The sequence below is a fragment of the Petaurus breviceps genome, unplaced genomic scaffold (assembly GCF_028583685.1).
Source record: "Petaurus breviceps papuanus isolate PSGF00001 unplaced genomic scaffold, PetGlider_PUasm1.0 90925, whole genome shotgun sequence".
NCBI lineage: Eukaryota > Metazoa > Chordata > Mammalia > Diprotodontia > Petauridae > Petaurus > Petaurus breviceps.
Window position 1 is genome coordinate 15,778,225 of NW_027187380.1, and position 10,045 is coordinate 15,788,269.

The 10,045-nt window shown below is 44.1% G+C and overlaps 1 protein-coding gene and 1 long non-coding RNA gene across 4 annotated transcripts in view; one reads left to right on the forward strand and one right to left on the reverse strand.

Moving 5' to 3' along the window:
* Positions 1–4,112: 4,112 nt before the first annotated feature.
* LOC138152562 (uncharacterized) lies at positions 4,113–9,629 on the reverse strand. The gene is made up of 4 exons (XR_011166123.1): positions 8,606–9,629; positions 7,257–7,331; positions 5,553–5,618; positions 4,113–4,891 (listed from the first exon to the last, which is right to left on the reverse strand). It is a non-coding gene; the product is annotated as an uncharacterized lncRNA (long non-coding RNA).
* CDC42EP4 (CDC42 effector protein 4) overlaps positions 8,340–10,045 on the forward strand; it is a 32,794-nt gene continuing 31,088 nt past the window's right edge. For 2 of the 3 annotated variants that reach the window (XM_069076507.1, XM_069076506.1), the window contains exon 1: positions 8,340–8,573. The gene's annotated coding sequence lies outside the window, so the exon portion shown is untranslated. Of the gene's footprint in view, positions 8,574–9,790; positions 9,913–10,045 lie in introns of those variants that run through there. The other variant, XM_069076508.1, reaches the window with a different exon arrangement.

Sequence of the window (10,045 nt, forward strand, 5' to 3'; positions counted from 1 at the left end):
GGTTAGGTGATTTGCCCAGAATCATACAGCTAGTAAGTTTTTGAGGTCAGATTTGAACTCAGGAAGATAAGTCTTATTCCAAGCCCAGGGCTCCATTGAACCCCCTCAATGGGCAAGTCATCTAACCCTGTTTGCCTCAGTTTCCTCATCTGTAAAAAGAACTGAAGAAGGAAATGGCAAACCACCTCAGTATCTCTGCAAAGAAAACCCCAAATGAGGTCACAAAGAGTCAGATCTGATGAAATGACTGAGGGATGACAACAAAAGATGAGTGGACTGGAAAAACTAGATGGTTAGTTCTAAATCTAAAATCCTATTAAGAACATATTTCTGGGGCAGCCAGGTAGCACAGCGAGTAAGAGCACCGGCTCCAGTGTTGGGATGACCTGGAGATCGAATCCCAGGCTCAGACACTTAGCACCCACCCAGAAACACCTGGCCGTGTAACCTTGAGCAAGTTACTTAACCCCAATTGCTTTAAAAAAAAAAAAGAACATATTTCTATAGCATTGAACAGTTGACAAAAGTGATTTCTTCACAAGCACCCTGAAGGTAAGGTTGTGTAAGTATTATCATCCCCATTTTACAGATGGGGAATTTGAGGCCCCAGAGCAATGAAGTGACTTGCCCAAGCTGATACAGCCAGGGCAAGAGGTGGCATTGAGACCAGGTCTCCTGTTGTCACCATCACATCATATTGTCTTTCTGTAAGCTTCATAGAATTGAGTGATCTTAAATACTTATGACATATTGTGTGTAAGCATCAGAAGACAGACATTAAGGGAGGAAAGAGTTCATGAAGATGCCAGGATAACTTCTACCTGAGATTCTACTGAGCCCCAGGAGCTGGCCCACAGCTGTAATGTTATGTGCAAAGACACACTTCGTGGTCTAAAGGCTTATAGGTTGATTAAGCAGAAGGTACAGCTAAGAGCTTCAATCCCTACCTAAAGGCAAGAGTATTAAATCTTTCTTGGAATCAGGGGACATGGAACATGACCTGGTTTTTTTCACTAATTTTTGTGGATTCTCAATAAACTGCCTCCAAAATGTATTGGTTGGCTATGGATGCAAACTGGATGGAGAAAAAAGAAAGGGAAACAGCCAACATGAGTCTGTAGAGTATTAGAGCTAGGCCTCTTTCTATCATACAGCACAATCTGAGATCCCTTACTTAAAAGAAGGGAACTCTGAGGTCAACCTCATTTCACTCTATGAACTTTTATTTTTTTTCAATTCACAAGCATTTATTTTCTCTCCCACCCCAAGCCTGCCCCTCCAAAAGAAGAAGAAAAAGGAAACTTCTCTCAGAAATATATATAGTCATACAAAAAAAATTCCCACATTGGCCATGTCTGAAAATTCATGTCTTGGGCGAGTGAGTGATACAGTGAATAGAGCACTGGCCCTGAAGTCAGGAGGACCAGAGCTCAAATTTGGCCTCAGACACTTAATACAAAACTAGCTTTGTGAGCTTGGGCAAGTCACTTAACCCCAATTGCCCTACCTTCCCCTCTCCCACAAAAAAAAAAATAAAAGAAAGAAAATGCATGTCTTATTTTACATCCTGAGTGTACTACCTCTCAGTCAGGAGGTAGACAGCTAGCAATTATATAGCACTTGAAGGTTTGCAAAGTACTTTGCATGCATTAACTCATTTGATCCTTATAACAACTTTGTGAGACAGGTATTATCATTAACCCCATATTACAGATGGAAAAGCTGAGGCTGAGAGCACTTAAGAGGTTTGTCCTGGGTTGATATTCAGTTACATCAGTCTTTTCATGACCCCATTGACCATACAGTCTATGGGGTTCTCTTGGCAAAAATACTGGAGTGGTTTGTCATTTTCTTGCCCAGTGGATTAAGGCAACCAGAGGTTAAGTGACTTGTTCAGGGTTAAACAAGTAGTAATTGTCTGAGGCCAGAATGGAATTTAGGTCTTCCTGACTCCAGGCCCAGTGCTCTATCTACTGAGCTATTATAGCACCAACTCAATATTCATGGCACCGACAGCAATTATGAATGTGCCAGCATAGTTCTGAATCACAAAATATAACAGACTCTCCAAATATAAAACAGAAGCAAAACATTTATTCAAATTACCAGAAAGTCAAATCCTAACACCAGAAACCTGAATTCATCATAGCAACAAAGAAGTTCATTTCCTACCTGTATCCTTGCCTGGTCCTCTCCTCCCTCCAGTTCTAATTGTTCTGACTCCCAGTTTCCTGTTCCACCCATTCAGCAAACTCCTCCCACCACAGACTCCATGTGATTATATTTGGCCTATTAGGGGGCAGAAAAGATCTTCAAAGCAGGAAAGATCTTCAAATTCCCTTAGGCCTATTAAGGGGCAGGGAAAATCTTTAAATTATCATTACCAATACAGCTATCTAGCTGCCTCCTAGGCAAACAGAGGTTAAATGACTTGCCCAAAGTCACACAGCTATTAAGTATTTGAATCCACATTTGAACTCAGCTCTTCCTGACACACCCATTGAGCCATCTAGCTGCCTTACCCTGGGTCACATGTCTATTAAGTGTCTAGATGAAGGATTTGAATTCAAGTCTTCCAGACTTGGAGTCCAGCCTTCAATCCACCATACCACCTACCTGCCTCTGACAGATAGCATATTTCTTCACTCATTTAGAATCTTCAGCCTCCTCATAAGGAAACTGAGATCCAAATAGATTATATGACTCCTCAAAGTCATACAGCTGCCAAATAGTAAATTACAAGTTGAAAGTACAAGTGTTCAATGGCTACAAAGCCTGGGAGTGAGTGAGGTCACCAATCTCTGGATTTAATCCTGAAAGGTTTCTAAGAGAGGATGAGTTTTTTTTTTTTTTCATTCAAATTCTAGTATTTTAGCTAAAGCTTAAAATGTGCTTAGAAATTATCTAATCCTATCTCCTCATTTTTATAAACAGGGAACATCAGGTCTATAGAATATGACCTGTCCAAGGTCACACAGTCAATTAGAGCCAGATCTTAAACCCACCTCTCCAGGTTCCCACGTCAGCCAGGTAGAAAGTAGCAAAGCAGAGATTCTCCCCTATGCCATGCCATACTGCTGGTTCTTAAAAAGGGGGGAGGGCCATCAGTTTACAGAGAGGAGGAAAAAGGTAATTCCAGGCAACAGCATGTAATCTATCTATGGGGGAGGGCAAGAATTTTCAAATGTGGAGCATATCCTATTTCCTTTATGGGCACAGGGGAAGGACTTTCTTTTGGGGGAGGGGCCGATAATAAAAACAACCTCCTTGCACATTTCAAATCACTTTATATATATATATATATATATATATATATATATATATATATGTATATACATATATCCTTTGATCTTCACAAGTCTCAGAGATAAACAAGTCAGGTATTATTTTCTCTTTGAAAAAAAAAAAGAGAATTAAGTGACTTTCCCAAGTTGACTCATCCAGTTAAGACTAGAATCTAAGCCTTCACATTGGTAATTGTGTTCTTTGCCCTATGTGCTTTTCTGGCTGTGAAGGCTCCCTAAAGGAGGTAGGCATTAAAGGGATGACAAGAGGATAATTTCACAGGTGATTTTGGAGAAAGTGGAGGGGATAGGCTAAAAAGAAGGTATAACGTCAAGAGTAGAAGGGTAAATGCCAGGGAATAGAGGAAGAGATGAGAGAGGTCAGTGTGGTGGTGGTCATTCAATAAGAAATAGATGCTTCTATGTGCCAGACACAGTGCTAGGTACAAAGGATGCAAATACACACACACACACACACACACACACACGAGTCCCTGACTTCAAAGGGTCATTGTTGTTCAGTTAACAGTTGTGTCAGACTCTCTGTGACCAGGTTTGGGGTTTTCTGGGCAGAGATACTGGAATGGTTTGTCATTTCCTTTTCCAGCTCATTTTTACAAATGAGGAACTAAAGCAAATGGGGTTAAGTGATTTGCCCAGGGTCATACAGCTAAGTGTCCGAGGCCAAATTTGAACTCAGGAAGATGAGTCTCGCTGGTTCTCAGTCCAGTGTTTTATCCACTGTATCACCTAGCTGCACACTGCCCCGCCCCCACCCCCAATGTCAAGTATCCACTATTAATAACAACCGACCTAGACAATGGGTCAAGGAAAGAGAGTTTATAAACCATAGAAAACCATTTATGAACCCAGAAAACTATAACAAAACAAAACAAAAAAAACCTAGATGTCACATTTTAAGAAATCATAAAAAAGAAAATTACCCCCAGTTCTATTAGATCCAGAAGACAAAGTGAAAATAGAAAGCATCTACTAATCTTTTCCTTAAAGCAAATTCAAAGTGAAAGCATTTAGGAGCATCCTAACCAAAATCCCAGTACTTCCAGATCAAAGGAAAAAAAAATACAATTAGGTCCCAAATAGCTCCAATAAATGTATCCTTTGTAGTTCTCATTATTCAATTTCATACTCTTCAAAGTTAAAATATATGTAAAATATATAATGGGGTGTATGGGGTGTTTGGGGAGGACTAGAACTGCTGGTGTGAGAGCTTACCAAGGCCCATTGAAGGGCTATTCATCTACCTTTCATGTTCACTTTCACCCAACTCTCACCTGCCTCCAAGAAGCGGTAGCATGTACAATAGCCGTATCCTGGTAAGCCTTCTTGGCAGATGGGTTAAACCAGGATGAGGGTAAAGCTACAGGCTTCAAACCTATCAGTGAGTTAGGGGGATATCTACCCCAAGCATGTGAAGAATTCCTCTGAAGAAATGGGTGAATAAGAACAATTTGTTCTAACAGCCACAAAGGCATCTGAAGCAGGTACCGTGAAGCTCTTAGACATTGGTCAGATATCAAAGACACCAAGGTCATCCACAGCATCCAGGTGATCCCAATTTTTGTCCTGCCACTGGATTTTGATGACTGGAAGAGAGAGTGAGGCTGATGTCTTTGCACAACATAAAATACACACATGAGAACAGAAGGACTTGTAGAAAGGGGCATGGACAAACAGGGCAGTGTTGGTATTACTATGTTAAATTTAACATACTTTTTTTTTACAATACAACCTATAATCAAGTCAAGAAATCAACAAGCTCAGGGCAGCTAGGAGGCACAGTGAATAGAGCACTGGCCCTGGAGTCAGGAGGACCTCAGGGGTTCAGATCCGGCCCAGACACTTAACACAAAAAATAGCCATGTGACCTTGGGAAAGTCACTTAACCCCAATTGCCCTCAAAAAAAAAAAAAGAAATCAACAAGCACTTGCTATTTGCCAGGCACTGTGCTAATCTTTAGGGATGTGAAAAAAGACAAAAATAGTCCTTTTCCTTAAGGATCTCACTATTCTAAAGAAAAGACAACTTGCAGCTATGTACAAACAAGTCATATAGCATATATGGAGATAATCTCGAGGGAAGGTAGTAGCATTAAGGGGGAATGGGAAAGGTTTTTTGCAGAGGTTTCAGGTCTGATCATGCATGTCATTCCACCCTCCCTTTTTCCCTTCCATAAAATCCAATGGCTCCCTATCACCATCTGGATCAAATATAAAATCCTCTTTTTGACATCCTTAGATACTTACCAGCTGTATGACCCTAGGCAAAATACTTTGACCTGTTTGCCTCAGTTTCTTCATCTGTCAAATGAGCTGGAAAAGAAAATGGCAAACCACTCCAGTATCTTTGCCAAGAGAACCCCAAATGCAGTCAGTAAGAGTTAGACACGACTGAACAACAAAATGATTTGACACCCTGCGTTTTCATTGCTTAATATTCACGTCTGTAATTCTCTCCACCCTAAATTTGTGCCTCCGGGCTTCGTTAAAGTCCCAGATAAAAGAAGCCTTTCCTGATCCCCCATAATGCTAGTGCCTTCCCCCAGCTGCTCATCTCTAATGTAGCCTATCTATATCTTGTTTGTGAATAGTTATTTGTCAACTGTGAGCTCCTTAAATGACAAACTGGGGATTGGGGGGGAGGGTTGCCTTTGCATCCCCAACATTTAGTAGGTGCTCAATAAATGCTTGTTGACTGACTGATGGGTGGGATTTTAGCTGAGACTTGGAGGAAGTCAGAGACTGAGATGAGGAGAGAGAGAATTCCAAGCATGGGGACAACCAGTGAAAATGCAGTCAAGAGATGGAGTATCATGTGATAGATATTCATAATTTCACATGCAATCCTCTTTTTCTGTTCTTTATATATGAAAATGTTCATGGTTGTTGGTGTTTGTCAAGTTCACTTTTTAAAAGAAAGAAAATTTTTGAAAAAGATTTTTAAAAAAGAGAACACTGGTAATCCTGAAAGGAGCAATTTCAGGAAACCATATTAGACTGCAAGGGGTTGAGATGGAGGGGATGAGAAAGGGGAGGCAATAATGGTAGAGTTTTTTTTTTTTTCTGGAAATTTCAATGTTCACACAAAGAAGAAAGATAAAGCATTACAGCATGAGGAAATGGTAGGATCAAGGGAAGATTTTATAAAAATGGGGGAGATTTGGGCATGTTTCTAAACAATAGAGGAGTGACTGGATAAGGGGAAATTGAAAATGAGGGAGGAGGGGCGGCTAGGTGGCAGTAAGTAAAGCCCTGGCCCTGGAGTTGGGAGGACCTGAGTTAGGTTCCGGCCTGAGACACTTAACACCCACACAAAAATACTAGCCATGTAACCTTGGGCAAGTTACTTAACCCCAATTGCCCTCCAAAAGGCAAAAAAAAAAAAAAAAAAGAGGGAGGAGCAGATAAAAGGCAAAGTTAGATAGAGTCCTGGAGTGAGGAGGACCTGAATTCAAATATGGCCTCAGACACTTACTAGCTCTGTGACCCTGGAGAAGTCACCTAACCTTAATTCCCTCCCCCCCCTACCCCCCCCCCCCCCGCAAAAAAAAAATATGAGGAAGAAAGAGGGGATGATAGAAAGGGCAAGCAAGCTCATGCAAGAAAAAGGAGACTGGTTCAAGGTTTTAAGTAGAGAGTAAGGCATTTGCAAGGTGTTACTCTCAACCCCAAATCCCCTCCCCCCATCAGACTTTGAGCAAGAGAAGAGAGAGTTGCGCATGATTTAGACATGATTTAAAGTATAGGGATGGACAGAAAAGGGAACTGGAACTTTTTTTTTTAGTGAAGTACAGAATAAGACAATGTGCTCTAGGAGGGAGAGGGGAGAGATGGTAATAGATGGTCCAAGGACAGAAGAGGTTTGAATAGAGAATGAAGGGAGTGAGACAGAGTTAAATCAGGGAAGGGTTAAAAGACTGGCAAGCAGCAGAGATGGCTGGTTGAATTTACCTAACAAATTTGTAGTGATTTCATCAGCAGTCATTCAGCATGTTAAACTGTAGTGGATTGGTACAAGCCTTGGAGCTGAGGGGTAGATGATCATGCATTAGGAATTCACCTGTATCTCATTCACTCAAAATAAAATTCTGAAAGAATTCTAGAAACCAAGGTCCCTATTATCTGTCCCCATTCCTGCCCCAAGAACTTGAGTCTTTTGTTTCAATACCCAGGGTAGACAAGGAATTAATCTGAAGGGTGGGGAAGTTTGGAAAAATGAGACAGAACTCTACCAACCAGAATAAAATCCAAGTCACCCACCAGCCCAAATTTATGTTTTTCCAACCCCAGAAGCAAAAGACCAAATGAGAATAAAACCCAATTACCCATCTTGGATTAAGTTTCTTCTTTCACTCCCTCCTTCCCCCCTCCCCAATTCCCTTTGGTTTCCAGTAACTGTCTGGGATGGAGTCCATGAACTTGAAGTGAGCTCTTGCCTTCCCCCTCCAATCCGGCTCTCTTTAATGGGGCTGGGAGGTGATTAGCTATTCTAAGAGCTGACAGCCTCCTCTGACCCTCTGTCTCATAATGCCCATCCCAAAAGCTTTAAGGAGATCGTGAGTCAGGAAAACTTCAGCCCTGGGGAAAACACTTCCTATCTTTACTTTGAGGGGGTAGGTAGGTATTTTTAGGGGAGGATCTCATAGTGAGGGCTAGATGTTGTCTCTTTGCCAGAGAGGTCCCAGGGTGAACCTTTGTGAGAGAAAGGGATCCCACTTGTCCTTAAAGAAATCTCAAATTGATTAAGTTGGAAAACCGAGAGAAATTCAGCAAAAGAGAAGGAACCTGTGGCATGGGGTTGGCAAATGGGATCCTTGGATCAACTCTGGTTGTCTCTTTACTCTCCTGCACGCTGCATAAAGCCCCTTTCTCGAGCTGTGGGGCCCAGGCCCTGGCTAGCTTCCCCACTAGAATCAGTGGCCAGATTCACATGGAACTCAAAAACTCCAGGCTTTTGGATTTTGAATGGAGGAGGCCTAAGCGTCCGGGCTGATGTTTCCAAACGCCATTGGTTGCGGCAGGGCGATTACATCACCCCGGAGAGCTTTGGGAGGGAGAAAAGCTGTGAGGGAGGAAACACTAAGAGTGAGAGTCAACGAGAGAGGAGTGTCAGAACAGCGCCTAGAGAGGGACTAAGAGAAAAAGAAAACTGGAACAATCGTTAGGAATTGACATGGGCTCTCCAAATGGGAGGCGAGCCAAGTCCGTAGAAGGAAGAAGAGCCGTGAATCTGGGGGAAACACTACAGCTCGAGCAGACCCTACTCTGGTGAGTGAGGTAGGGGGAAGTGGGGCGCTCACCACTGCGGTAACCTGTTCCTACTGGATCCTGACAGTTGTCTGCACCCGAGGACATGGTGGAGGTGGTTTGGGGGGTTCGAATCCCGATGGGGAGGTAGAAGCCCCCAGGAGAAGAGCTTGGGGTACACAGGCGCTGCCTAGGAGTGGAGCACACCCCCCCACACACACACCCCAGGGCCAGAGATGTGGCTATCCTAGGAAAAGCTTTGGATTGGTCGAGGCGTACTCTACCCCTCCCCCATTCCCACCTATGCCAACCGAGCCCCTTTCTCTCTCGTGCCCTTCAGAGATGCCAGGTTGGGGGCCTGCCAGCCTGCTCGTCGGACCTCAGCTCTAGGGGTTCCTTTCCTTCCCGGTCCCATTCGTGCGGGGAAAGGCTCTAGAAACTCCAGTCGCCTTTAAAGGGGTACTGGCTAAGCTGCAGACCTCTAAGCTTTGTTTTTATTTGTCTTTCCAAAGATGAGGGGGTGTAAAAGGGGAAGGAGTTGGTTAATCCTGCCCGACCTAGGTTGAGGACTCTGGAATTTTCTCTCTCCTAACTCAGCTGACCTATTGCCCCAAAGACTCCTTGGAGGTCGGCTTCTGCCCTGGGATAGGGGCACGTATATAGGGTGGGGAGGAAGGAGGCGTGAGTGAAAGACCTGGACCCGCGCCTGGCCCACAACCGACGATTTCGTCTGGAGAGGGGAGTGTAGGTGCTTGATATAGTTCTCCATGAATAATACACGGAAATGTTTCCCTGTAGTAACCCAGGCTCGTACGTACGTGTACACACACACACACAAGCGCCACTACATGTCACTAGGCTGATTTTTTTTAAAAGGAGGAGACGGAGAGCAAACCGCAGCCGAGAAGGGAGCCCTAAACAGTGCGGATTATTCGCTGTCCATCTCCCCCCTAATCCCCCCACCCCCATCTGCTTCCTCTGAGGACAGACCTCCAGCGCCTTCCCTTTGTCCAAGGTTTTGTGTGTGTGCATGTGTTTTTTAGGGGGGAGGGTAAGAGTTGGGGTGCCCCTATCAGCACAACGCAGGGATTGCAACGTCCCTTAAAACCCGGGGAAGAAGAAGTGGCCGCACCCGGGCGGGTGGAGAAGAAGGGGGCCAGGACGTTGCTGTGGCAGGTTAATGATTTAATCGTCCTTCACTGAGCCTACTCCGAGACTCTGCCCGTTCCCCCCACCCACCCCCCGCCGCCTCTGGCACCGCCCCCGGCTTTGGAGCGCCCCCAAGTGGGACATCAATTTGCCCCCTCTTTCTTAGCTTCTCTTTTTATGCAGACTTCTTCGGGATTCGGATCTCCCCGGGGTGAGTCGAGAGGGGACCTGGGCTGGGCTGACTTTGGAGAGAGAGGTGTAAACAGACGTGCTTGTGTGTGAGTCACTGAGCTTCCGTGTGTGTGTGTGTGTGTGTGTGTGTGTGTGTGTGTGTGTGTGTGTGT